Source organism: Theropithecus gelada, chromosome 12 (assembly GCF_003255815.1).
Source record: "Theropithecus gelada isolate Dixy chromosome 12, Tgel_1.0, whole genome shotgun sequence".
Taxonomy (NCBI): domain Eukaryota; kingdom Metazoa; phylum Chordata; class Mammalia; order Primates; family Cercopithecidae; genus Theropithecus; species Theropithecus gelada.
In genome coordinates, this window is record NC_037680.1 from 32,318,509 (window position 1) to 32,342,072 (window position 23,564).

A 23,564-nucleotide genomic window follows, 5' to 3' on the forward strand; every position below is an offset into this window, starting at 1 on the left:
GCCAAAAGGCAAGAAAACCAGTCTAAAATACAAAGCAATCATACCAAACTGAGATATGACACAGATGGCGAAATTATCAGACGGCATTTAAAAGAACTATGATTAATATGCTAAGGGCTGTAACAAAATAAAAGTAGACAACATATAATAACATTAATAATACAAGCAGAAAGATTTAAAAGGAAATATTAGAACTCAAAAACACTGTGACGGAAATAAAGAATGCCTTCTATGTGCACATCAGTAGATTTGACATAGCTGAGGAAAGAATCAATGAGCTTGAAGATATGGTAATAGAAACTTCCCCAACTTAAATGCAGGGAAAATGAGAATACAAACAAAATAAAACAGATCATCAAAGAATTTAGGACAATATCAAAAGGTATAACATGTGTAACTGGAAAATTAGATGCAGAAGAAAGAGAATGGAAGAGAGGAAATAGTTGAAGTAATAATGGCTGAGAAATTTCCAAAATTAATGACAAACAACAAATTACTGAGAAGCTGGGAGAATACCAGGCAGAAAAAATACCAGACCAAATATACCTAGGCATATCATATTTAAACTGCAGAAAACCAAACACAAAGGAAAATTCTTGAAAGAAACCAAAAGTAGGGGAAAACACCTTACCTATAGAGAAACAAACATAAGATTGAAAGCAGACTTCTAGTTAAAAATCATAAAAGCAAAAACAGAGAGGAGTGAAATGTTTAAAGTGTAGAAAGAAAACCCCCACCAACTTAGAACTCAATATACAGTTAAATTATCCTTCAGAAGGAGAAATAAACATTTTATCAAACAATCAAAAACTGAGGAAACTCACTAGTAGACCTTTCCTGCAAAAATTGTTAAAAGAAGTTCTTTGAGCAGAAGGAAAATAATATAGACCAGAAACATAGATCTACATAAAGAAAGGTGAAATAACAGAGAAGTAATAAATGAGAGTAAAATAACATTATTTTTTATTCTTAATCCTAAAGATCACTGTTTAAATAATAAAGTATTAATATATTAATATGAATAACAATAGCATATTGGTGATTACAAGATATGGATAAGTGAGTGACAACAATGTAATAAAGAATCAGAAGGAGGAATTGCAAATACAGTAAGGTACCTGTACCACACATGCAGCAGTATAATGCTATTTCAAATTAGACATAGATTGGTTTAAAATATGTGTTGTAAACTCTAGGGCAATGGCTACTTTTTTAAAAAGTATACTTGATAGGCTGAGAGAAGAGATTAAATAGAATTATATAAACCATTCAATTAAAAACAGAGACAGCAGAAAAGAGAAAGAAAAATATAATAAATAGAAAACAATATCAAATATGGTAGATATTAATCCAGCTATGTCAATGATCATTTTAAATGTGAGTGGTCTAAATATACCAATTAAAAGACATTGTCCTCACTTATAAGTGGGAGCTAAACGATAAGAATACATGGACATATAGAGGGAAACATCACAAACTGGGGCCTATCGGAAGGTGGAGGTCAAGAGGAGGGAGAGAAGCAGGAAATGTAAGTAATAAGTGCTCTGCTTAATACCTGGGTGATGAAATAATCTGTACAACCAACCCCCATGACACACATTTACCTATGTAACAAACTTGCACATCCCGCACATGTATCCCTGAACTTAAAAGCTGAAACAGAAAAGACATTGTCAGTATGGCTTAAAAAACACCCAAATGTGCTTAAACCCGTGAGGCGGAGGTTGCTGTGAGCCGAGATTGTGCCAATGCACTCCAGTCTGGGTGACAGGGCAAGACTTCGTCTCAAAATACACACATATGTACATACATACATATATATACACATATATACATACATACCCAAATCTATATTGTCAGTATGGTTTAAAAAAACAACCAAATCTATGTTGTCTAACCACTTTGAACACTCAGGTTAAAAGTAAAGTGATGGAAAAAAATACATCATGATAACCCTAATCAAAAGAAAGTTGGTATGCTTAATTCTTGACAAAACAGGCTTCAGGATAATAAAGATTATCATGGATAAAGAGGGTCATTATGTCACAGGATTCTTCAAGTGTTGCTTTTCCAGCTGGAAACCTCTGTGGCTGTGGGTGCCTTTGCCAGAGTTTTGCTCGGGCCTGCTGGGCTCATTCGGCCCACTCAGCCAGGCAGGATGCCCTTGGTTCTCACTACTGGCCTGGATCCCCTGCCTGCCAAGGGTGAGCCAGGCACAGAGCAGTGAGGGATGTGTGGGCCAGCGAGAATGGAGTCCAGCCACTGCGCACAGCCAGGCACACCAGCTGCTGTGGCAGGGCGGGCAGCTCCAGGCACTGGCTCCATACAAGCCTGCGGCTGGATCAGATGCACCACAAGCAGCTTCTGCTGTGGGCACCTACATCTGGATGAGGGGAATGTAGTGGCACCCTGAAGCTTGGAGACACCAGAAACCACAAAGTCCCAAAAAAGGTGTCACAGCCCTGGCTTGGGGAGCCGCTAGGTCTGGGCTCCCTGAAGAGCCACAGCTCTTCTCTCCTTATTCCCCAAGGTGGTGAGTGGGGGATGCGGAGGCGTGTTTCAGTCCTCTTTGTGTTACAGCTCTTTCAGTCCAGCCATTCAGCAGATCCCGAGTTCTTGTCCCATATCCAGGAAAAACGAGGTATGTGGACAACTGGAGGGTGGGCCAGGCAGAGAAGAGCTTTGAATGACAGAATAGCTCTCAGGAGACCTGAAGTGGGTAGCTCCTTTTGACCAGCCTGAGGAGTGTCCAGCTCTCAGTGGTGAGGAGACCCACAGTGAGAAGCTCATTTCCACAGGCAGGTTTTCCTGACTTCTGTATGAGTCTGTCTGGGAACGTAGGGGGTTGGGTTTATAGGCTCAGAAGGGAGGAAGTACTTGCTGGTTGGTCCACGGTGGCCATGGCTGGGCCTGGAAAAAGCACCATAAGTTCTCACTCCCAGCAGCCTCAGATTCCACCAGGAGCTGACAGCCCAGCCCCCAGGCTTTAGGCCATGCCTGGCTTGAAGATAGGGCTTCACCCAGGACCCACCCCTTTCTGCCCAGGAGGCTGCTGCCTCTTGCCACCATTAACATGTCATCCACGGTCCACCGCACCCAGGCTGTTCCTGCCGAGGGGCACCTGCAGGCTCACACTGAGCTGCTCTCAGGTCACTGGCCTCCCTCCCGAGATTGTCAGCACACAAAATCCAGAGGGGGCTGGTGTGTCAGTGCTGCCCTGAACGTGTGCACACCCGGGCTATGACAGCGTCCGGGCTCAGCCACAACTTTGCTGTGCCTGAAGTGGGTGCCGGGAGTGGAGAAAGGCCAGGGAGCAGAAGCAGGCACTTCTAAGCCTGTAGGGGTTTAGGGGTTTCCTGGGCCACTGACAGCGCAGGGATGCCTGGGTCCAGAGAGGCTGCTGGGCAGCTGCAGCTGCGCCCAGAAGTGAGAGGCTCCTCCTGCCCCCTGACTCGGTAGGGGGCGGGATATCCACCTGTTCCCAGCCTGCTGGCTCAGTGGAGTGTGCAGCCCTAGCTGCGCCTTTCCTGCTGCAGCCAGCGTCTTCACAGTGGCCTCTCCAGATGGGCCGCCACTGCTGTCATTTAAATGATGATAATGAGAACAATTATTCAAGAAGATAAAACAATCTTAATTTATGCATCTAACAACAGAGCATCAAAGGGACAGGAGGCAGAAACTGAGAGAACTGAAAGGAGAAACACACAGACATATCCACTGCTGTAGTTGGAGACTTCAGCACACTTCCATCAGTAATTGGTGGATCAAGTAGGCAGAAAATAAGGATATAGATGACTTGAACAGTAACTATCAATCAAATTGATCTAATTAATAGTATCGAATTTTCTGCTTAGCAATAGCAGAATATTAATTTTTTTCAGGCCCTCATAGACTATTCTCCAAGACACAATAAATTCTGTGCTATAAAATACATTATATATACCACACAGTTTTAAAAGAATAGAAATCATACAAAGTATGTTATCATACCACAATGCAATTAAACTAGAGAAAAATGAACATTTTAAAAATCTAGAAAATCTTGAAATCTCTGGAAATTAAACAAAACAGTTCTAAGAACAGGTGAGTCAAAGGAGGCTCAAAAGAAATTCAAAAAAATATTTTAAACTAAATATTAGTGAAAACATAACGTCAAAATTTGTGGGATATGGCCAGGCACGGTGGCTCATGCCTGCCCAGGATTTTGGGAGGCTGAAGCTGGGGGATCACTTGAGGTCAGGAGTTTGAGGTCAACCTGGCCAACATGGTGAAACCCCACCTCTACTAAAAAAAAAAAAAATACAAAAATTGTCCAGGTGTGGTGGCGCATGCCTAAAATCGCGGCTACTTAGGAGGCTGAGGCAGTAGAATCACTTGAACCTGGGAGGCAGAGGTTGCAGTGAGCCAAGATCGTGCCACTGCACTGCAGCCTGGGTGACAGAGTGAGACTCTGTCTCAAATAAATAAACAAACAAACAAACAAAAATGTAGAATACCATAAAGCAGTGCTTAAAGGGAAACATATAGCATTAAGTAAATATATTAAAAGATAGATTCAAAATGAATAACCTAGACTTCCGCCTTAGGAAAATGGAAGAGCAATTTAAGCCAAAAGTAATCAGAAAAAGAGAAATTTAAAAATTGGGCAATATGGATGCAACTGGAGGCCATTATCATAGGTGAATAAATACAGGAAAAGAAAACCCAATATCACATGTTCTCACTTATAAGTAGGAGTTAAACATCGAGGACTCAAGGACATACAGATGGGAACAATAGACACTGGGGACTACTAGAGAAGGGGGTGAGGAGGAGGCTGTGGGCTGAAAAACTACCTACAGGGTACTATGCTCACTGAGTGAGTGACAAGATAATATGTACCTCAAACCTCAGCATCACACAATATACACAGCTAACAAACATGCACATGTACCCCCTGAATCTAAAATAAAAGTTGAAATTATTTTTTTAAAATTGGGGAAGATGTCAACAAAATTAAAAACAGGAAAACAATGAAGAAAATAAAGCCAAAAGCTATTTATATGTAAACATCAACAAAATTGATAAAGCCCTCACAAGGCTAAGCAAGAGAGAGAAGACACAAATTACCAGTATAATTAGTGAAAGAGGTATCATCACTATAGATTCTGCAGACATTTAAAGGATGATAAAAGGATAGATACCATGAAAAATTTTTTCATGCAATTTGATAACTTAGATGAAATGAAGCAATTCCTTGAAATATGCAAACTACTGATACTTATACAAGGAGATATAGCATGAGTAGCCCTTTACATATTAAATATGTTGAATTAATAACAACCTTGCCAAAAAAAGGCACCATGCCAGGATGATTTCACAGTCAGATCTCCAAAAAATAATATCAATGATCCATATTATTTTCCAGCAAGTGAAGGCAGAGGAAATGCTTCTTAACTCATTCTATGAGTCCAGAATTCCCTATTACAAATATTACAAATCAGATAAACATATTACAAGAAAGAAACACTGCAATCAATATCTCTCATGAATATATAGATAAAAATCCTCAACAAAATATTAGAAGGACAAATCCAACAATGTATAACAAGAACTATACACCATGGCCAAGTAAAATTCATTTCACAGATTCAAGGTGGGTTTAACCTTCAAAAATCAATATAATCTTGCATATCAATAAATTAAAGAAGAAAAATCATATGATTATACCATTGGATGCAGAAAAAGTATTTTACAAAATTTAAAACTGATTTATGATTTAAAAATTTTTTAAAGCCTCTTAGCAAACTAGGAATAAAGTAGATAAAGGACAACCTGATAAGAACATCTACAAAATGCCTACAAATAATATCACACTTAATGTTGAGAGACTGGTTAGTTAGCCTTCATTTTGGGAGCAAGGCAAGATTGTCCTCCTCTCTCACCATTCCTATTCACCCTGGTAGTATGGGTACTAGCTAATGCAATAAGACAAGAAAAAGAAATAAAAGAAATATAGATTGGAAAAAAAGAGATAAAGTTTATTTTCAGATGACATGATTGTCTACAAAAAAATTCCAAAACATCTATCAAAAACCTCTGAAACTAATAAATAAATAAAGTAAGGTCACAGGATGAAGTCCAATATATAATTGTTGCTTAATTATATGTCAGCAATAAACAATTATAATTTGACATTTAAAAGTTAAAAAACGTTAATAGTAGCACCTAAAAATAAAATTCTTGCATATTAATAAAAAAAATTGTACAGGAGTTAAGTGTGGAAAATTATAAAACACTGATGATAGAAATAAAAGATCTAAATGAATGGCATTCCATGTTCACAGATAGGAGGACTCAATATTCAAAAGATGTCAATTCTCATCTTGCTCTATAAATTCAATGCAATTCTGATCAAAGTTCCAGCAAGCAATTTTATAGATACTGAAAAGTAATTCTAAAGTTTATACAGAAAAACAAAAGACAGAATAGTCAACATAGAATATTGAATAATAACAGATTTGGAATACACACAGTTCTTTAAGTGTAGGTTATACCTGGTGACTTCCTTCCAAAAATAAAGTATGGAAAGAGAAAAAAAATGTATAGAATGTTTTCTCCACTTCAGAGTGGAGAAACCTGACAAACACTATCTGAGTCAGGTAATTAAGATTAACATCATCAGTGATGACAGTATGCATTCTTGATACAATGTAATGAAAATGATACTTTACTTTGTGGTGTTCTTCCCGAAGCCCCATTTTAATCAGGAGGAAAATATCAGACAAATCACAATTGAAGGGTATTCTACAAAATACCTTACCAGTACTTTTCAAAACTGTCCAACTTATCAAAAACAAGAAAAACATGAGAAACTGTTATAGTCAGGAGAAATCTAAAGAGACATGATGATTAAATGTAATGTGGCATCCTGATATGGCACTAAAACCAAAAGAGAACATGAGGTACAAACGACAGAAATGTGAATGAAGTATGGACTTCCATTAAACAATGCATCAAACTTGGTTAATTGTACCAAATGTACCATGCTAATGTAACATGTGAATAATAGGGGAAACTGGATGTGGAAATAGTAAAATATCCTGAGATGGGAATTGGTGTTGAGCAGGACCATAGCCACTTCATCCTCCAAAACAGGAGAAAAATAAGTGTGAACAGAGGTCTTTATTTTTTTCTTGAAGGAGAGCATGGGGCAATTCAAGTCAGATTAGTCTAATTCATCTTTCTTTGTGAAGTAGAAGGTCACATCATGAAATAAGAAAGATTGTCAAAATGTTGGGCTAAGGTACTTGAATTAAGTGGGAAAGTTTTGGGAAAGACATCAACAGAATGAGAATGAAATTTGCCAGAGGGAATGAAGATCTGAGTGGGTCACTAAAATTATAATTTTCAAATCTGTCATAGCATTGACTCAGTAATTATATAGTATTCTCTAGGACCTCCAGGTAGATGAATATGAGTGCAGCGTTGGCAAATTGCAGGACTGAGTGCTGCCTAGAAATTTGTAGGGCCAATGTAGCAGAAAGAGGGGCAAGGAAGTTGAGACTTTGGGTGGGAGAACTTTTTAGGAAATCAGCTTGGAGTGGAGATGAAGACCATTAGAAGTGATGAGGTAAAGGAACCAGTAGGTTTGGATGAATAGATCATATGTGGCAATCTCCTAGGCTGATGCTAGGGTTTGACAAAGAATTATGATAATGTGGGTGGGAGTTGGCATGGTTTAACTCCATAGCTATTTTTTAAAAATTTTCTCAAATTTCTTCAATCCCACTTAAATACAGTAACTAAATCTGCATCGCAAAACCTTCTACTTCTCTTATATTTTAATATACGCTTGGCTGCATTTTAGGTGACATACTCATATTCTAATTTTTCTAGGAATTCAGTAGGATTTAAGGGCTATGATGAAAGATAGTCTTGGCTTTGTGAGGATTTCAGCTAAAACAAGGTAATAAAAATTCTGGATGATCCATTTTTCTACATATTATACTTTGACAGAATTATTAGTGAATCCTGGAGTACAGCACATTCTGTTGGCTCATGTAGAATAAATTCAAAATATGAGAAATTTAAAATGCTTTATATCTACACATAGCCTGAATATAATTAAGGCCATTTCTAGAAATGATAAGATATACAACAGAAACTATTGACTCAAGTTGTTCTATTCCTTATAAGTTGGACTTAGATATGGATTGGTACAATATCTTACAATGCTCTTAAATAGTCAGAGATGCAAGTTAGAATACTGAGCTTTAAGATGCAGTACTTGCAATTGTTGAGGGTGTAATGCAAAAGGAAAACAGAAGTTAGGCATGCATATGGCAGACAGATGTCTAAGATAAGAGTCAGAAAATCTGAATTCCGTTCTCTGATTATTAAAGTCCTGCTTGGTTCTGAGTGACACTCAGGGTTGTAGTTCCATGACTCATAAATTAAGAGAATTAAAGAAAGTAGTATCTTAGATCCTTCCTAACTGTGAAATTCTGTTACTTTTCTATGTCAAAAGCATATATTGCTTGTTTTTAAAAAATACTCAAAATGCCTGCATTTAACTCTTTTGGTACCTTAATGAACCAATATATTACAATGATACAGACAAATCAGTGCCACAGTTGCATCAATCTTTATTAACTTCCAAATCCCATCTAGACTTGCAATTATTTCATTCCATCTCTAAGTTCTTTGTGTTGAGGTAGAAAAATGAAAACAAACTCTGAACAATGCTAGAATTTTCTGAAGAAGAGATGTCAAGAATGTAGATACGAGGCAGGGCACAGTGGCTCACGCCTGTAATACCAGCACTTTGGGAGGCCGAAGCAGGAAGATCATGAGGTCAAGAGATCGAGACCATCCTGGTCAACACGATGAAACCCTGTCTCTACTAAAAGTACAAAAATTAGATGGGCATGGTGGTGTGTGCCTGTAGTTCTTGCTACTAGGGAGGCTGAGGCAGGAGAATCACTTGAACCTGGGAGGCGGAGGTTGCAGTGAGTCAAGATAGCACCAGTGCACTCCACCCTGGTGACAGAGCGAGACTGTATCAAAAAAAAAAAAAAAAAAAAAAAAAGAAAAGTAGATATGGCTTGTAATTGATTACCTTGTATCCAAATCTACATGTTTGGGACAGAAAATTACTTTGACCAACTTTGTTTTTTACCAAAAAACAAGGAACTGGAGTCCAAACGCTCTCTGAGATAGCTAGAGTATCAACTATTTTTTTCCCTGTGGATGAGAAAATTCTACAAGGCTCTGGTTCTGCTCTTGCTTTTGGCAGCAGATTCAGTTTTCCATTATGGGTGGGACATACACTAGCAAACATAGCTTTCATCCTGCTTCATCTCACTCTGTGAATGGAAGCTTCAATTTGAGATTTCTCCAGCTTTATACCAGAAATGTCATCACTCTCTCACCTTTATTCTTCAAGACTTTAATCTTTTAAGTAAATAAGCAAACTAGTTCCAATATTGAAGCTTGTGACATTTGGCCAGTCACTCATCTCTTCAGGCTGAGCTGCTTCCTTACCTTCTGTGCCTTAGCCAGGCTATTGCTATCATATCAAAGGATCTTATTCTTTAGTCCATATTTATTAACCTTCTGGGTAAATTCTTTATATAGTGTTTAATCAGCAGCCTTTTGTAAAGTGCAAGTAAATTACAGACCACTTACCTGGGGGCAATCATCTGCCATTTTTCAGAAGAAACCAAGTGGATTTCTTTTAAAATTGTTGATAGAATGGGCCCATACAGGATACACTTAATTTAATAGCCTATTTTTGGTTGTTCTTTTATTACAAGTATGACTAGAATTTCTAGACTGGTATATACTTTCCTTTCTGCTGATGACTTGATAGTAGTCTGAAAAGCATGCATTTCGTGAGGGTCAGTCATGAAATAGTGTCTCCTAATTTCTATCTTTACAGAAAACACTTGGCAATTAAATTCCTTGGAAAGTCTTTAGACCTCTCCTCTGCTTCACAGGTTACTGTGTCATTCAACAGAGAAAAGCACTGTAGCAGTTTTATAGGATGGCAGAGGAAGGAGCCACTCTTAGGGGGCAGAGAGCAGAGAACATTGGCTAAAGCCAATGTTAATGGCTTAATGGAGTTTTATACACTCAGCACCTTTGGTACTCAGATGCCCTGTAAAATCATTTGCTCTAGTTTTCTGAGGTTATTAGAAAGCTTTGGATTCTGCACTCTAAGAAACTTGATAGAGGCATTAAATATTTGATAAAATTAATCCATATGTTGCTCCTTTCTTTCTAGCAGTCTCTGAGTGTGTGCTGGGTGGCTATGTGTGAGGGGCTGCCCAAAGCAATAAATTGTTTGGCCTGCTTTTTTATTCCTCTGTGCAGAAGATTAGTACCATTTTGGGAACAGAGATGGGAAAGTCAAGAAATCCGTTGGAATTTGGGGAAGAATTGTTCTTATATTTTTCTAATTATCTTATAGAGTGACAAAGAATATTGTATATGACTCTCATTTTGGATTAGATCAGTCTGACATTCTGAGAAATATAAAACTATTATCGCCTTTTTACCTTTCAGTACAATAGTGGTGAATATTTTCCTGCACTGCACACCATTCTTAAACAGCTTCTCTTCTGACAAAAAGATATATCTTGCAACCCTAAATCAGCCTCTGCTGATACTGACTTAATAATGGCATGAAGCCACAATTTTATTAGCTTTGAAATGGAGGAACCCCAAATAATTCATCATGATGTTATGACTTTAATTTCTTTTATTTTGCTCACAATGGCTGATGGAAAGCAGTCAGATACTCAGGACTACAGTAGAGCAATCATTTCCCCCTGGAATGATTACAACTCACAATTTAAATATATATGAACACATCTAGAAATCGTTTTGAAAATTAAGAATCTATATCCTACATCCTTTCAGCAAGTTTACTGGCCACTTTCATGTCCTCTTTATTTTCCCCTTCTATTCCACCTTTTGACACTGGCCTTAGGAAGGAAGGACATAGGCTTTTGGTCTTTCAGGAATTAAATTTGGAGACTTTTCACAAATATTACTTGTGATTACTACAAAATCCACAAGATAAGCTACCACCTTATTAAATTATCTGAGGAAAGCCCCAGCTTTTTAAATCTTCTTGACTGATTTTCTTTGTATTCATCAGAATTTCTTTCAGATTTGGACATGGGTATGATGCCTTTCTTGATTGTCTTAACCAATGGCTGACTGGAGATATTGACTCATGCTCCTCCACTATTTTGCATGTTGGGTGTTTTTCTTCCCCTCTAAGCTCTTTCATCGGTTTTAACTACGTTTTAGCTTTTTCACCTCTGGCTAATGGAGATACTCCCAGGAATGTAGGCCGATGACATACAGGCTGGAATGGTGCCAGCAGACGCATTAGGTTTCTTCCCTCACCCCAAACCAATTGTCTCGAGTTTTCAAATGAGAATTTTGAAATTTGAACTCAGTTTAAAAAATAGAGGCAGATTAGCTCTAGAGTATAGAGAGTTTGCATCTTTCTCAGTTTCTCACATTTATCTTTTTCTGGGGAGAGTTTACAGATGGAAAAGTGATATGATACTGATGTCAGTATGGAACAGGATTCTTATTTGAACATGATCAAAGTCATGTTGTTTAAAGATTTTGCACTGCCTTTGCATCTTATTCTTAAGAGCATAATAAAACAGCTTAATATAATTTACAGAAAGTTTAATAGACATCAGAGTAGACTATTGGGATTCTAGCCTAAATATATACACTCATAACAGCATAGATATCCTTCAGGTAACAGAATAGGGTTTTCAAATGTTAACTTGTGAAATAAACAACAAAAACCCATAGTTTGTCAGCTGTTACCTTTATTATTTTTTTCTTATTTGTTACTCTCTTAGCAAAGGAACCACAGAGTTGGTTCATAATTAGGATTATTTAGAAATTTAAATATAGCCCTTTTTATCTGGCTATGATTTTCTTGAATTTCAAAACAGCGTATTTTTCCTAGCTGGTGATACAAGGAAAATTTACCTCTTCTTTATGCAGAGGTCCCACAGAGAAGGGGATGTTTAATTTAGTGGTCAAATTAGATTGGTTTCAGCATCTGTACTTGTAATCCTTGAGTACCTGACCCTTGGAGATGACGTCATCTCCCGATTGCCTATGCCCTGTTATTTTTTGTGGTGCTGAGTGGCAGTTTTCAACTGCTGGAAGAAGAAATGTCAAAACGTGCACTGACCCTTGTCAACGCTCAGGAAGGATGTCAGAATAACATTAACCTTTCTTTCCAAGTTGAGCACCTGTTTTGTTTCCGTTTTGTTTTCAAATCAATTTCTGTGCAACACAAATGAGTACTTTCATGTGTTCAGGAATGAATAGATTTTAATAAAATAATCTGTGGTAAAGACATAGAAAGTGATATCCATCATTCATAGCACTGAGAATGGGTTTCAAGGTCATGAAACCTAAACCTTAAATTCACATCTGCATAAAGCAAGCTATTTAAAAACCACATATTCACAGATATTTCGTAAATCCTTGGAGCCTGCTAAGAGAGAGGTTAATTGTCATTGTCATGTGGTACCTTCTAGGTAAAAGTGTTTCATTTCTATCATTACTTTGGTAGAAATGCTAATAAAGTGAGTTTGCTTGTTTTATTTATAGCCTTCTTCTCTTAGAACACACTCACCACAGTGAAAGTCTAGTTTTCATTTAAGACCTCGCTGTAATTTCCGAGAATCTTAATCTATCTGCTCTCCTGTAAGGAAATTCATTGATCTCTGCAGTGAGCTGTATATTAGAAAAGTGACAATGCTCATAGCCGTCAGCTCACGGGTGACTCATTCTGAGATGCTGGAGAAAGGTCTGAAGGTAGTACATGAGGGGACTGGCTGGCAGATTCTCAATATTTGGAATGTGGCTAACACTCTTAATCTGCTACACCAATAGCACATTGTCTTTCTTGGCAGCACTGGCCAGCGACTCTATGTTGAGGAGTCTCATTCTGAACCAGTGGCTATAGGAGACACTTTTCAACTCAAGTTCTCACCAGCTTAGTGCTGTAGTTCACAGTGGTCTCTTTCACTGGTTGGGGTCCCAGGGCTGCTCCCATTCATTATATCTCTTTGAATAAGACGCTTATAAAAGCCTTTCCTTTGTGACTCCAACAAGTCACCTGTATCCCTTGACCTGCAGAATAGTTTCTGGATAGTGCACAGTCAGCACTAATCAGAAATTAGAAACCGTGGCTCTCACACTACATCTGGCCTACAAATACATTTTTGTTTGGCTTATAGAGTGTGAAATATTTTTGAATTAGCTTATAAGATTTAAAAATTAGAAGCTTCCATATTAAAACTTTAAAGTCTAAAATCATTTTGCCTTCCTTGAAATAAAAAATTCTTGCAAAATCAGAAGGTGGCATGGTTCTTGCATGGCCACCATATTTCAGTGGTGAGTGGCAATTGCTTTCTTTACACAGACCATATGCTCTCCAGTCTTCCACAGATCCCATACTTCTTAGAATTCTACTTATGTTAATATTTTTTATTCCTATAGACATTCACATATATGTAGGACTTCTGCCTAAAACTCTATCTCTCTAGAGGACAGTTCACAGGCTCTCAGCCTGCAGACCCATTCATGTCTTTGGAGCTATTCTCAGTATAATAAGACCTTAAATTAAAAAATGCTTTTAGTTCAATGGTCTATTTATCTATGATCTAGATCTATGATCTATGATCTATTTATCTATCTATGACATTATGTGGATTATGACTTTAATATAAACCCACTATTCCTGAACTACTTTAATTCCTAAACTACTTTTTATATATGAGCCAATGTAAAAAGAACACAAGCAGACTTAGGGGCAAATAATATATTTACATTAAATGAAGGCCAAATGCCATATAATAGTCTCTGCATGAAGCTTCATAATAACTTAATCTGAAAGACAAGATGTCAGAAATGAAGCATCACCTGACATTAGGTTTGTAGCAGGTCCTAGGAGCACCTACCCAGAAACAATCAATGCCATGTTCCCTTGGAGGGCAGAAATTTATTTCCAGCAAAATAACATTAGCTATCACATTACATTAATTTTGCTAACTAGAATTATATTTGTATGTAGTTTCTATTTAGCGTATACATTTAGTTGGTTTCTACAGATATTTAAGAATAGTTACAAAGATGTGTGAAAGAAGCTTATAACTAATTTCATGTTAGTACAATTTAAAAGTCACGTATTTTAAGCCATGGTTCAGGAAAATAAACACTTTTCTTTCAAAAAAGGTTCATTGAATTCTCAAATTTGAAAACCTCTACTTTGACGTCATTGATTAAATGTTTTCTCTTTATGTAGCATTAGAATTTGGTTTGCTTGATTTGAGAAGAGGTTGCATTCCATGCATTTGGGTCTCTACCCTGAAGCCCAGCCCAGGAGAAATGCACCAGCTGCACAACAGGCCTGAGTTAACAAAGATGGTCATGAGAAGAGTATGGATGAAAGCCAAATCTTGGAAGTTGGGAGGAAGCCACAGAAGTAATGATCAAAACTGGGCTGCAGAGTTGAATTTAGGATTTAGGTCATATGAAAGGCAATCAGTGAGAGCAGGGCTGTGGTATCCTGGGCAGCTGCTTGGAACTCTAGCTGGTCCCACCTTGTGGGTGTGAGAAGAATGTCATGTTACTGGAGTAGCCTGGCTAAAAAACACTGGAGATCAGCAGCCAGATACAATGATGTTAGCAGGCTCTTCAGTGGAAATTCTTTTCAGGGACTAATTTAAATCTCCAAGAATACATTAGTAAGCATCTCAAGGGAATACCGTAATATCATCTACATAAGGATATTTTTTCACCTGTCTGCCTCCAAAGCATGGGTCTACTGAGCCTCATGTATTACATGTGCTCTCATATTTCCTTAAGGAGGACCTTACTGAGCTTTATGATTAGAATTCAGCACATTGTCCTGAGGTCACTTATTTCTCTCTTCACATCTAAGTTTGAAAGGTCATTGGACCACAAAACAATCCTGACTATCTCATAATTGTCTGAGCCAGGCATATAAGGCTAAATTTCAATTACAGGCATATGCTGTTTTATAGTACTTCGTAGCATTTGTTCAATAGCATGTGCTTACTTTGTGTTTCTGGGTCACATTTTGGCAATTTTAGCAATATTTCAAACTTTTTGTTATTATTATATCTGCTATGGTGATCTGTTATCAGTGATCTCTGATGTTACTATCATAATTGCTTGCACATAAGCTGCACTCAAGTAATAAGGGAAACTTAATGAACATGTGTGTGTTTAGACTGATCCACCAACAACAGGCAGTTGCCCTGTCTCTCCCTTTCCTCAGACCACTCTATTCTGCGACATAATGATATTGAAATGAGGTCAATTAATAACTCTACAGTGGCCTCTAAGTGTACTCAGTGGGCCAGTTCAGGTTTTTGACTTTGCTGCACAGAAGAATTTGAGCATGAGTCCAAAGCAAAAGTAAGCAAGAGAGTTTATCGCAAAGCAAAAGTACACTCTGATGGCTGTTCAAAGTGGAATGCTCAAAGGTGAGACAGCACCAACTGACACTTGGGAAACTCTCCTTATGGGAGTCTTACATGATTCTTCATGAAGGGGTGGGAAGAAGTGCTGCTATTAAGCATGTTCTGGGTGGGCTACTGGCAGCACATGTGCTGTGGTTGTATATGCTAGTACATATATCGTATGTCTCATTGGCATCTTAAATCTCCACCTAGAGGCATCTTTTTTACTATTATAGTGAGCATAGGTCAGTCCAAGGTAACTAACCATGAATTTATGTGCTTGTGTGAATCTGGGGATTTTCCCTTCTGTTCTTCCACCTTCTTGCTAAAGGATGGTCTAACCATGAACCCAGGATGTGGTTTGTGCACTGTCAGGTGGTTTGTTCTCCTCATCTGTTTAGCAAGTTTATTCCCCTTTAAAGGAGGCTATTACCACCCTATCCACCCTACCTCAAAAGTACTGAAGTAAAAGGAAGAGGCACACATCTCTCACTTTAAATCGCAAGCTAGAAATGATTAAGCCTAATGAAAAAGGATGTTCAAAGCTGAGACAGGCCGAAAGCTAGGCCTCTCGTGCCAAGCAGTCAAGTTGTGAATGCAAAGGAAAAGATCCTGAAGAAAATTAAAAGTGCTACCTTAGTGAGCACATAAATGACAAGAAAGTGAAGTTGTTTTGTCCTGATATGGAGGAAGTTTTGGTGGTCTGGATTGAAGATCAAACCAGCTACAAAATTCCCTTGAGCCACAACCTAGTCTAGAACAAAGCCTTAACTCTCTTCAGTTCTGCAAAGGCTGAGAGAAATGAGGGACCTTCAGAAGAAAAGTTTGAAGCTAACAGAGGTTGGTTCATGAAGTTAAGGAACGAGAACGTCTCCATAATATAAAAGTGCAAGGTGAAGCAGCAAATGCTGATGTAGAAGCTGCAGCAAGAGATCGAGAAGATCTAGCTAAAATAATTGATGAAGGTGGCCACACTAAACAACAGGTTTTTAATGTAGATGGAGCAGCTTTATATTGGAAGAAGATGCCATCTAGGACTTTCATAGCTAGAGAAGAGAAGTCAGAGCCTGGCTTCAAAGCTTTAAAAGACAAACTGACTTTCTTGTTAGGGGCTAATGCAGCTGGTGACTATAAGTTGAAACCAACACTCATTTACCATTCCCCAAATCCTAGGACCCTTAAGAATTATGCGAAGCCTGTTCTCCTTGCATGTGGTCTATGAATGGAGCAACAAGGCCTGTATGACAGCACATATGTTTACAGTATGGTTTGCTGAATATTTTAAGCTGACTGTTGAGACCTACTGCTTAGAAAAAAAATTATTCCTTTAAGAATATTACTGATCATTGACAATGTTCCTGGTCACCCAAGAGCTCTAATGGAGATGCACAAGGAGATCAATGTTAGTTTCTTGTCTGCTAACACAACATTTATTCTGCAGCCCATAGATCAAGGAGTAATTCTTACTTTCAAGTGTTAGTAAGAAATACATTTCATGAGGCTATAGGTCTAATTCCTCTGATGTGTCTGAGCAAAGTAAATTGAAAACTTTCTGGAAAGGATTAACCATTCTAGGTGCCATTAAGGTTTGTGATTCATGGCAAGGAGTCAAATATCACCATTAATAGGATTTTGGAAGAAGTTAGTTCCAATGCTCATTGAAAACTTCAGGAGTTTCAAGACTTCAGTGGAGGAAGTGACTGCAGATGTGGTGGGAATAGCAAAAGAACTAGAATTAGAAGTGCTGCCTGAAGTTGTCACTGAATTTCTGTAATCTTATGGTTAAACTTGAACTGATGAGTAGTTGCTTCTTATGGATGAGCAAATAAAATACATTATTTTCTCTTAAAAAATTTTGTGGGTACATAGTAGCTGTATATATTTATGGGGTACATGAGATATTTGATACAGGCATACAATGTATAGTAAGTACACCGGGGTAAATAGGGTATTCATCACCTCAAGCATTTATTCTTTCTTTGTGTTAGAAACAATCCAATCATCTCTTTTAGTTATTTAAAAATATATAATAAATTATTGTTGCCTGTAATCACCTATTGTGCTATCAAATACTAGATCTTATTCATTCCACCTGACTATATTTTTGTACTCATTAGCCATCCCCACTACCCTTCTCAGCCTCTGGTAACCATCATCCTACTCCCTGTCTCCATGAGTTCAATTATTTTAAATTTTTAGCTCCCACAAATAATTGAGAACATGCAAAGTTTTTCTTTATGTGCCTGGCTTATTTCACTTAACATAATGACCTCCACTTCCATCCATGTTGTTGCAAATGATTGATAGAATCTCATTTTTTTAATGGCTAAGTGGGACTCCACTGTGTATATGTACCACATTTTATTTATCCATTCATCTGTCAGTGGCCACATAGGTTGATTCCAAATCTTGGTTATTGAGAATAGTGCTGCAACAAATATAGGAGTGCAGGTATCTCTTTGATATAATAATTTCCTTTCCTTTGGATATATATATCTAGCATTGGGATTGCTGGATAATATTGTAGTTCTATTTTTAATTTTTGAAAAACCTCAAAACTATTATCCATAGTGATTGTACTAATTTACATACCCACCACCAGTGTATGACAATTCCCTTTCCTCCACAATCTTGTCAGAGTTTGTTTTTGCCTGTTTTTTGGATAAAAACCATTTTAACTGGGATGAGATGATGTTTCATTGGAGTTTTGATTTGCATTCCTCTGATGATCAGTGATATTGAGCACCTTTTCATATACCTGTTTGCCATTTGCATATCTTCTTTTTGAGAAATATCTATTCAAGTCTTTTGCTCATTTTAAAATCTGATTATTAAACTTTTTTTTATTGTTTCAGCTCCTTATATATTTTGACTATTAATCCTTTATCAGATGGGTAGTTTACAAATATTTTCTCCAATTCTATGGGTGGTTCTCTTCACTTTTTTGATTATTTGCTGTGCAGAAACTTTTAAACTTGATGTGATCCCATTGGTCCATTTTCACTTTGTTTGCCTGTGCTTGTGGGGTATTACTGAAGGAATCTTCACCTAATTCAATATCCTGGACAGTTTCCCCAATGTTTTCTCTATGAGTTTTATAGTTTGATGTCTTAGATTTAAGTCTTTAATCCATTTTGATTTGAGTTTTATATATGGCAAGAGATAAGGGTCTAGTTTCATTCTTCTGCATATGGATATCCAGTTTCCCCAGCATAATTTATTGAAGAGACTGTCTTTTCCCCGGTGTATTGCTCTTGGCACCTTTGTAGAAAATGAGCTCACTCTAGGTGCGTAGGTTTCTCTGTGGGTTCTCTATTCTGCTCTATTAGTCTATGTGTCCATTTTTATGCCAGTATCATGCTGTTTTGGTTACTATAGGTTACCATAGCTCTGTAGTATAATTTGAAGTAAGGTGATGTGATTCCTCCAGTTTTGCTCATTTTGCTCAAAATGCTTTTGGGCTATTCTGAGTCTTTTGTAATTCCATATAAATGTTAAGATTGCTTTTTCTATTGCTGTGAAAAATGTCATTGGTATTTTGACAGGGATTGTGTTGAATCTGCAGATTGCTTTGATTAGTATGAACATTTTAACAATATTGATCCTTCCAGTCTTTGAACATGGAATATCTTTCCATTTCTTTAGTGTCCTGTTCAATTACCTTCAATGTTTTATAGTTTTCTTTGTAGAAATCTTTCACTTTGGCAACTTTATTCTTAGGTATTTTATTTTATTTGTAGTTATTGTAAATGGGATTACTTTCTTAATTTCTTTTTCAGATTTTTCACTGTTGGCATATAGAAATGCTACAAATTTTTATTTGGTGATTTTGTGTATTGCAACTTTACTGAATTTATCAGTTCTAATGCTTTTTTATTGTTGTTGGCATTTTTAGGTTTTATCAAACATAAGAACACATCATCTGCAGGCAAGGATAATTTGCCATCTTCCTTTCCAATTTGGACTTCCTTTATTTCTTTCTGTAGTCTGATTGCTCTAGCTAGGACTTTCACGGCAATATTGAATAACAGTGGTAAAACTGAGCATTGTTTTCTTGTTCCAGATCTTAGAGAAAAAGCTTTCAGTTTTTGCCCATTCAGTGATACTAACTATGGGTCTGTTTCGTATGGCTTTTATTGTGTGGAGGTATGGTCTTTCTATTCTTTGTATTTTGAGTGTTTTTAACATGAAGGGATGCTGAATTTTATCAAATACTTTTTCAGCATCAGTTGAAATAATCATGTAGTTTTTGTCCTTCATTCCATTCATATGATATATCACATTGATTTGTGTATGTTGAACTATTCTTGTATTCCTTGGATAAGCTACATTAGTCATGATGAATAATCTTTTAAATGTATTGCTAAATTTAGTTTGCTAGTATTATGAGAATTTTTGCATCAGTGTTAAACAAAAATATTGGCCTACAGTTTTCTTTTTTTTGATGTGTCTTTGCCTGGTTTGGTATCAGGTTAATATTGGCCTCATAGAATGAATTTGGAAGTATTCCCTCCTCTATTTTTCAGAATAGTTTGAGTAGTTGCAGTATTAGTTCTCTGTTAAATGTTCAGTAAATATCAGCAGTGAAGCCTTCAGGTCCCAGGCTTTTCTTTACTGGGAGGCTTTCTATTACAGCTTCAATCTCATTACTTGTTACTGATCTGTTCAGACTTTGGACTTCTTCCTGGCTCAATCTTGGTAGGTTGGTTGTCTAGCAACCATTTATCCATTTCTTCTAGGTTTTTCCAATTTGTTGGCATATAGTTGCTTATCTTAACCTCTAATAGTCCTCTAAACTTCTGTTTTGTGAGTTGTAATGTCTCCTCTTTCATCTCTGATTTTATTTGGATCTTCTCTCTTTTTTTCTTAGTTCAGTGGGCTAAAGATTAATCAATTTTGTTTATGTTTTTAAATCAACTTTTTAGACTGATTTGAGTAATAATAAAACTCCAGTCTCTCACACAGCTGGCTCTGTGTGAATTAGTCTTTCTCTATTGCAATTCCCCTGTCTTAATAAATCGGCTTTGTCTAGGCAGTGGGCAAGGTGAACCCCTTGGGTGGTTACAAAGTTGGGTGCTCATCCAGGATTGCTCTTGTGGCTATCTGTTTGTGGTTCAGTAGCCCCACCTCCTTGATAGATCAGAGGCCAGTTGAAGCATCTGCTTTGTACTATTGGTCTTGGGGGCTCACTCTGATATTGTCTGTGTTGCGAGGTGCTGCCAACCCAATGTGCATGCATTTAATTGCAATAGAGAAATAGTCCTAGGGAGACATCCCATAACTGTAACCCTATCACAGGATGTTTGTCTGTAGCTTCATGGTGAGGTTTATGTAACTGCAGCCCTATCACACTGTGTCTGCCTGGAGGCTGATCATAGGGTGTCTGTCTGTAGTCCAGTCATGGAGTGTCTGTAGCTGTAGCCCCATTACAGGGTGTCTGTAGTGAGTATCCTAGGCGCTGCCAATGCCTTCTTCCTTCTGATTGGTTTGGGTCCTTAGGGGATCTTGGGTTTTCTGTAGCCCCACGGTGGGGTGTCTGTCTGTAGTCCATTGCAGATTGTCTGTCTTCGTTCAGATCCTTCAGGGGTTTCAGTTGGCTCTCCTTAATTAGTAGGAAGAGTCTTGATGCAGGAGACTTCTCAATCAGAAAGATTTCAGGGAGATTTCCAGACAGAGAACAGGAGAATACTTAGGAAGGGATACTCTTGAAGTTCTTGGTTAGGGATCTTGATTTGGAAGGCCTTCTGTCCATCATGTCTTGTGTGTGTTTGTATATGTGGAGGGGATCTCAAAAGGAATTGCTGACAGAAGTCCAGCAGGCCTAACTCAGAAAACCCTCCTTATTTGTCTGATCACATTCGGTGAGCTCGGAAGAAAGCTCAGCAGGCCTGACTAGGGGGGACTATCCACTCTTCGTATTGCTTGGAGACCACTCATTGAATTACCAGTTGCAGGTCATTCCTCCCCACATGGAGTGGATCAATACCAACAGGGACCAATGGCCGAAAGTTTGAGCCTTGCCAAGTCAATACTGGGTGCTAAACAAGGTGACTAGTGTCTGTTTTGTTATGTGCATTTTGCTTGGCTGGGATGGAAAATGTTAATTTGGTTCCCCATGCAGCTTTGGGCAGTATCTTGCAAAACTGAGAACTTTTGCCTATGTTTCCATAAAACAGAAAAGGATGATTTTGTTTTTGAAGGTGGCTTGACCTCCACAGCTATGGCACAGTGAGTTGGGTCCTTCAAATGCTACTCCATTTTCCTGGAAGCTGCAGAGAAAGGGAGCCCAGAAACCTGGTATACTAGCAAAATGGGTAAAAATTTCTTACCAGCCAAGTTGTGTGTGTGTGTGTGTGTGTGTGTGTGTGTGTGTGTGTAAGTGGTAAATATCACTATTTGTCTCTTCTGCAAGTGTCTGATTAATTGAAAAAATGATTTGTGAGACTAGTCTTAGGCAGTAGCAAATCTGGTGCACTCTATTATATGATACCCCTCTCCCCATTATAGAAAGAATTTGTCTTTCTGTAACGGGGAGAGGGGTATCATAGAATAGAATGTGGGTTTAGGATCCCTGTAAGCCTGCTTTTCAAGCCAGCCTGACCAGCTGGTCAGTTATGAACTTTGCTGTGGGTGCCTGAAACCAATACCAGATGAAATTTCTCCATCTTGTTTTGTGTCCTTAAGAGCTTAACCTTGTGACCATGCGGGGATACTTGTCATGGTTTCACCATCCAGAGGACAGGAATTTGGGGGTTCATGTCATAGTTAGCCCTAGAAATTATCTTGAGCAATTAAAAGACTTTGCAAGCTTGAAACTGGCTGCTCTACATTTCTGGAAAGAGCAATAGAACCTGCTCAATGCTGTGTAGCTCAGTGGCTAAGGCTTTATCTTTTCATAATAGTGGCCCAGGTTTAATTCTCAGCTTCTGGAATGATTCCTTTCTGGTTTATTATTTGTGTAACTGCCATTTATTGAGCTTCCCACCCACACCCATCATAGATAGCTTGTGATTTCCTGCCTTGAATTTTCCTTTCTCTGTACTATGCTTGAGGAGATTCCAAATCTAGACAGAAAGAAAGGGAAAGAGAAAGGGAAAAGGGAGGGAAGGGAAGGGAAGGGAAGGGAAGGGAGTGCTTACTATATCTCTTTGAGACAACGTATGTGTCCATGGTTAAGTCATAATCTTAGTTAAAATTTACTAATTTCATGTGGGAAGTTACCTGTGGTAGAATTCAAAACCCAGAAATATTGACTGTCCTGGTTAGAGTCTAGTAACAAGAGATTTTAGAAGATTTTTTAAAGAGAGCTCTATGGTTAAAATGTGCTTCGTTAAAAATAGATATCCAAGCTATATGTATTTAAAAGGCCTTAATTTTTTTCCTCTTGTTGAATCGTGTTTTTCTGGAAAAAAGTGTTTCTTCTCAGTCAGCTGAATTGTTTTTCTCCATTTTATCTTCTTGCCACTGTTGATGCCCACATGGGAGAACCTAAGGTAATTATTGACAGCCTGGGACTCCTGGGGAAAAACAGAGGAGGCACCACAGACCCCATTATGGGAAAAACTGTTTTCCTCATGGAACCCCAGGATTGAAAGAAAATAAATCCCTCAAAATCTAAGGCTCTGTTCTGTTTTGCATTGCGTTAGCTAATGGTTTTGACTTTGGGGATTATCAAAAATTACTTTGCATTATGGGAGAGCTTTTAGCCTTGGTGTGTAATAACTAAGCAGGAAATATACTTTAAGGGATGGCTAATATCAGTTTTGGAGGTATATTTGACTCTTCACATGCTTAGATCAGAGAAGCATGCTCTTGGCCACTGGGTGGTATGCAGACATCCCCACCCTCCACTGAGAGATGAGACTCCAATGGGTGATGGGCTGATTACAAAATAGGCTGATGGGCTTTGGGTTGCCCTGCAATGGAATGCATGGTAGAAACACTGCACGATCTTCTCCCATAGGATTTCCCTCCTTTTGGGGGATCCAGGATCCAGGATCCAGTGTAAAATGGCACCCTTAATTCTAGGGACCTATTTTT